This window comes from Octodon degus, unplaced genomic scaffold, assembly GCF_000260255.1.
Source record: "Octodon degus isolate 3935 unplaced genomic scaffold, OctDeg1.0 scaffold00080, whole genome shotgun sequence".
In the NCBI taxonomy this organism is placed as follows: Eukaryota; Metazoa; Chordata; class Mammalia; order Rodentia; family Octodontidae; genus Octodon; species Octodon degus.
Window position 1 is genome coordinate 6,556,286 of NW_004524656.1, and position 6,663 is coordinate 6,562,948.

Consider the following 6,663-nt stretch of genomic DNA (forward strand, 5'->3'; position numbering starts at 1 on the left):
TGCGGTTTTCTGAGGAGGCTGAGTCTGAATGTGTAGGAGATAGATCCAGTGGACTCCTTGCTCCACCCCCTCACTGTTTATATGCGGAACACAGCCTAGATCTGTTTGTTTCCCCATTTGCCAACATAATAAACAAAGTGCCTCAACTCAGACAGTTACCATGCCCTGGGGTACACAGATAGAGGGGCCTGGAGCAAGAGGGATGCTTCATGAGCCGGCAGGCCACAGAGTTAGGTAGAGATAGTAGTGATTTAAGGTTCACAGAGGGAAATAAATATTTATAGTTGGTGGACTGGATACAGCTGTAAGGCAGATACCCCACATCCATTAGCCATTGCCCCCTAAAAGGAAAGGCAAAGAGGGACTTAGCATGCACACACATGCACATACAAAGTGAGTATGGAAGCAAAATAACCCTTGTAGGGATTTGCTGACATTTGCATACCTCCTAGATTCTCATACCACTAGATATTAAAACAGAAACACTGAATCTAATGGAAGATAGATGAGGGAAAGCTGCTGAAGACATAGGCATAGGCAAGGACTGTCTGAACAGACCCCCAATTGCACAAGAGATGACGTCAATGATCAATAAATGTGATTGTATCAAATTTAAAAGCTTCTGCACTTTCACTCGGGCCCTCGCAACAGCAGGATGGGCAAGTGCTGCGGCCTCTGTACTGCCAGGAAGCTCTGCAGTCACCGGCGGGACCAGAAGTGGCACGACAAGCAGTACAAGAAGGCCCATCTGGGCACAGCCCTGAAGGCCAGCCCCTTGAGGGTGCTTCCCATGCAAAGGGGATCCTGCTGGAAAAAGCAGGGGTTGAGGCCAAGCAGCCCAATTCTGCCAACAGGAAGTGCGTGCAAGTCCAGCTGATGAAGAACAGCAAGAAAATCACAGACTTTTTCCCTAATGATGGGTGCTTGAATTTCGTTGAGGAAAACAATGAAGTGCTGGTGGCTGGATTTGGTCAAAAAGGTCATGCCGTTGATGACCTTCCTGGAGTCTGCTTTAAGGTTGTTAAAGTAGCCAATGTCTCTCTTTTAGCTGTCTACAAAGGCAAGAAGGAAAGACCAAAATCATAATTTTCGATGATGAAAAGACATTAGTAATAAATTTTCATATTGCAAACCCCTCCATACTTCTACATAACAGATGAAACTGCACAGAAAAGACACAACCTTTAAAATGGAACAACTTTACTAGCTGGTCCTCAGAGGACTAATAACTAAGGTATATAAAGAATTAAAAAATGTTAGACCTCCCCCCAAATTTAAATGGACAGTTGAAATGAACAGACATACCTGAGAAGGACAAATGGCCAATAAGTACACGAAAAATATTCAAATCTTTTGCCATTAAAAAAATGAAATTTTAAAAAATTGCCTGCTTAGGAAAGCTTAGGCAAGTGCAGGGACCATGCTTCGAGCCCTGACACCACATGTTGTGACAGCCCTGTCCCCAGGGTGGGCTGAGCTGGCCACAAAAAAAAAAAAAAAGCAAGTTAAAAGGACACTAAGGGAGTTGGGGAGCTGGCTCAGTAGAATAAGCACTTCCCTGGCAAGTGCAAGGGTCTGAGTTCAATCCCCGGTTCCACCAAAAAACAAAAAAGTTTAAAAAAAAAAAGGACACTAAGATTCCATCTCACCCCAGAAAGAATGGCTATCATCATGAATTCACAAAAACAACAAATGCTGGCAAAGTTGTAAAGGAAAAGGAACTCTTCCACATTGCTGGTGGGAAAGCAAAGTAGTACAAACACTTTGGAAATCAATATGGAAACTCCTTAAAAACCTGAAACTATGCCAGGCATGGTTGCACATTCTTATAATCTCCACACTTTAGAGGCTAAAACAGGAGGACTGCTACAAATGCGAACAGTGTGAACTACCTGGTAAGTTCAAAGACAGCCTGCAGTGAAACATGGTGGTGCGTGCCTGTAATCCCAGCACTCAGGAGGTGGGCAGAAGTCTTGCTATGAGTTCAAGGCTAGCCTGAGCTACATAATGAATCCAAGGCCAGCCTGGACCACATTGAGACCTTGTCTCAAAAACAAAACAAAATAAGAACCAAAAAAATTTTTTAAAAAAGGACAGCCTGGAATACATACCAAGATCGTGTCTCAAAAAGAAAAAGGTGGGCTGGTGAGATGGCTCAGTGGTCTAAAGCACCTACTTAGAACAAGCTTAGCAAAGCACAGGGACGGCGGTTCAATCCCTTAGCACCACATGCCAGCCAGCCCCGCCCCCTGGTTGGCTGAACTGGCCACACACACACACACACACACACACACACACAGAGGAAAAAAAAAAAAAAAAGAAAAGAAAAAGGTAACCCTAGAAATTCCATCCAAGCCCACTATATCTATTCTGGGTATCTTCCTGTAAGAATTAAAAGGGTCAGCCAAATAGCTCAGTGGATTAAGCACCTACAAGCAGGCACAGGGGCTGGGTGTTCAATCCCTGGGCCTGCTGTGCTGGCCCCACCCGTGGGGCATGCTGAGATGGCCATTGAGACTGGGTGTGGTGGCACATGCCTGTAATCCCAGCTCTTGGGATGCTGTGAGCAGGTGGATCACTACGAGTCTGATCTAGTAGTGAGATCCTGCTCCCTGGGTTCAATCCCCAATACTTAAAGAAAAGGGTAAAGACAGCCCATTAGAGCAGTAAACACGCCAGTGAAAGATAATTCTGAACAGGTAAGGGTGGGGGTTATTGGATGATAAGGAGTGGATGATGGAGTCAGAAAATCTGCTAGTAGTTAAACCCAATGGCCTGCATGGACTGGATGTAAGATGAGGGAGTAGAGACTGAGATAATTTACAAGTCATTTTTTATTTTCCAAGTACTGAGAAGAGGATGCAGGGCCTCATCTGCATTGCTGAGCTCAATCCCCAGGGAGATGGCTCACCTGACCCCAGGAAGCCTGTATTCAGTGTGTACCACTGTGCCTAACTCGTGTAGGTCTTTGGAAAGTTATTTCATGAAGTGGACACTAAAGGGAAAGAATAATTTATTTAAAAAAATTATTTATTGGGCTGGTGAGATGGCTCAGTGGTCTAAAGCACCTACTTAGAACAAGCTTAGCAAAGCACAGGGACCGCGGTTCATTCCCCCAGCACCACATGCCAGCCAGTCGCGCCCCCTGGTGGGCTGAGCTGGCCACACACACACACACAATAAATAAATAAATAAATGTAATAAATAAAAATAAATAAATAAAATTTTAAAAATAAATAAATAAAAAAATAAAAAATAAAAAATTTATTTATTTATTTATTTGTGTGTGTGTGTGTGTGTGTGTGTGTGGCCAGCTCAGCCCACCAGGGGGCGCGACTGGCTGGCATGTGGTGCTGGGGGATTGAACCGCCATCCCTGTGCTTTGCTAAGCTTGTTCTAAGTAGGTGCTTTAGACCACTGAGCCATCTCACCAGCCCGGGAAGGAATAATTTATTCAAGATTTTCTTTAGTAAATATGTACTGAGAACCTACCAAATGCCACTCCATATGCGAAGTGTCGGATATACGAAAAATAAGACAGGCTAGGGGTGTGACCTAGTGGCACAATGATTGTCTATTGTGCCTGAGGCCCTGGATTCAAATCTGTGTGGGGGTGTGGGGTGTGGGGGTGGGTGGGTGTGTGTGTGTGTGAGAGAGAGAAAGAGACAGAGAGGGAGAGAGAGAGAGAGAGAGAGAGAGAGAGAGAGAGAGAAATAAATGGATCCAGTCCTTGGTGAAAATAAAGTTATGAATTAACTCTGTTACCAAGAGTTTTGCACAGTAATAGAGATTTGGTAGCTGATGCCACAGAGGTTAAAATGATTTGTGTACTGGAGGAAAGTGATATCAGTGAAGGAAGTAAGACTAGAGTCTGTAGAAGAGAACTCTAGAAGTGAGGAAAGGAAACTGAAGATCATGGAGTCTTGTGACCTTGATTTTTGCCCTGAGGTATAACACGCTCAGCCAGTTGTGGTGGCACACACCTGTAATGCCAGCACTGAAGGAGCCTGAGGCGTGGAGATCAGAAGTCCAGGCTCCCCCACCTGGCAATTAAGACCCTGACTCAAAAAAAGAAGAAGAAAAAAAAAGGTTAGGTATGTGGTATAGCACACCCGGATGTGGGCCCCAGTACCAGGAAAATACACACACACAAAAGTATGGGGTGCTCACCTGCTGCATATAGGTAATGGGCTTCAGAACTAAAAGGAATGCTCTGTCTTCTTGGCTGGGTCCCAGATAGGTGGCCAGACTAGACTCACACCTCCAGCGTTCAGCATGATGAGTTGGTCCTGGGCACAGGGCGTCTTGTGCGCGTGTGGAAACATTATCGAGGGTATAGCTCAGAAATTTGTGCGCAGGGGCTGGGGTTTTGATCCCCAGACCTGCCTTGCCAGCCCTGCCCCAGGGGTGTGCTGAGGCGGCAATTGAGACTAGGTGTGGGAGCGTGTGCCTGTAATCCCAGCTCTTGGGAGGCTGTGAACCGTGGATCAACAGAGTCCAATCTAGTAGTGAGACCCTGAACACCCTCTAGACCCTTCCCTAATATACGAAAAAAAGTCTTAATTTCCCCCAGTTACTCATTGTAACTTCATTATTTATCCAAGAGCATCAGATAAATATTTCTTGTGAACCTGGCATAGAATAAATAAATGAATAGTGAGTGAGTGAATAAAAGAATGAAAGATTGAATGAATGAACAAGATTATAACTTGCCATTGACACTGAAAACGAGAATGAACTAAAAATTTGAGAAGTTAATTATATTAGCTAGCTTCACCTTTAGCAGCAAAACAAGCTTTGCAGCTGCCTAGCTTGTTCTGTAAAAATAGCTTTGTCTATTGAGGCTTATAATGAGTCAGACCCCAGACTAAGCATTTCACTTGTATTTCTCGGTTACTCATCTTACAGTCTCCCCAGGGGCATATGTATCATCCTTACGCTTAAGGAAGTTAAATGACTTACAAAGTCAAACCTGAGTCTTATTATCCATAATTACGCTTTCCCAGCTTCCAAAAGCAATGTGCTTTTTGCAAGATCACTTGATCCTTCTCACCTATATGCTTATAGTTACTGATAATAGTAGGAGTAGACATACCTGAAGCTCCTACTTTTGCTGGCTGGAAGAATACAGGATATTGTATTTCCAAAGAAAGGGGCCAGGGAGATAGCTCAGTAGAATAAGTGTTTGCCTGGCAAGCAGAAGGTCCTGAGTTCAATCCCCGGTAATGAAAAAAAAAAAAAAAAAACAAAACAAAAACACACACACAAAGAAGAAGGTGACCATGCACTGACTATGGCATCTAACTTAATGTCATTGTCACTGCTTCACTCTTTCTGCAAATTAAACAGCCAATAAATATTGGCCATCTCTACACTGCACAATTTACAAAGAAGAATTGGCTCTATGTGGAATGGGGAACTATAAAACATCACACCTACCTTAAAAGGGCTTCTAAGGGGCACAGGGAACAGAACAAAACTAAAAAGACTCCACAAGGGAAAACAAGCCAGTACATATTTGGGTACTAGATTATGTAGCACAGTTTATAAGCAAAAAACTCTGAGAAATATAACATTGGAATCATTTGAGGAAAAGGCAAATAACATCCATTGAATTTAAAGAAAAAACACATTTACTATGCATCAGATGTTATGCTAGTCTCTTAGCATACAGTACATTATTTTAGTCTATTATTCGATCCATTCACCAACACTTCCTGAGCATCTACTATATGTAAACAAAATTCGTCTGATTCTTGATGTTATTGGTAAAAGAAAGATGAACATCACTTTGTTTTTGTCCTCCATAAATCTGGAAATAGAACATGTTTACAACTACTATGAGACAAAGCTACAACTACAGTGATTATACAATTTGTTGTCCAGCTAGGGACACTTTTGAGAATAAGCAGCCATGCCATTAATAATTACCCTGGGAAAACCCAGACTGTTCTGAGGAAACCCACTTGTCATACCTGAGCAATGAAAAAGCTCCGAGAAAAAAAAAATTTAAAAAAGGGGGGGTGCAGGGAGATGGCCCAGTGGAATAAGCGCTTCCCTGGCAAGCGCAAGGGCCTGAGTTCAATCCCCGGTTCCACAAAAAAAAAAAAAAAAAAAAAAAAAAAGCTTCAAGAGATGGAAGTGTAAAGGAGCATTTGGGGTGAATCAGTGAAGCTCGATAAAAGAGTGGATTTGAGGGGCCAGGGAGATGGCTCAGTGGAATAAGCGCTTCCCTGGCAAGCATAAGGACCTAAATTCAATCCTTGGTTCCGCAAAAAAAAAAAAAAAAAAAAAAGTACTCCATTGGGGAAGGCATGTTCTAGTGCTTTTGTGTGTGTGTGATACCAGGAATTGAACTCAGGACCTTACACTTGCTGGCAGAAGGATAAAAATAGTCAAAGACAAAATAAAAATTAAGAATCATCTTCAGTCAGCAGTGACCCACAGGTCAGTAAGCCCAACCTCATTCCTGGGCCCTCGGAGAAAGTAGTTCCAGGGGCCTCCTATTTATTCTGAAGGGAGACAAAAGGTTTCAAATGTTATCTATTAGGTAATAAAGAATCATTAAAGACTGGAGCTGGACAATGATCTGACTGGGAAAACTACTTGCATTGGGCATTAAAAATAGTGGTGTGGGCAACAATCTGAGTGGGCCATCAACAG

General features: G+C 43.1%; 1 pseudogene; it reads left to right on the forward strand.

The window, feature by feature from the left end:
- The first annotated feature begins 655 nt into the window (after positions 1 to 655).
- LOC101560628 lies at positions 656 to 1,086 on the forward strand (annotated as a pseudogene).
- The last annotated feature ends 5,577 nt before the right edge of the window (positions 1,087 to 6,663 follow it).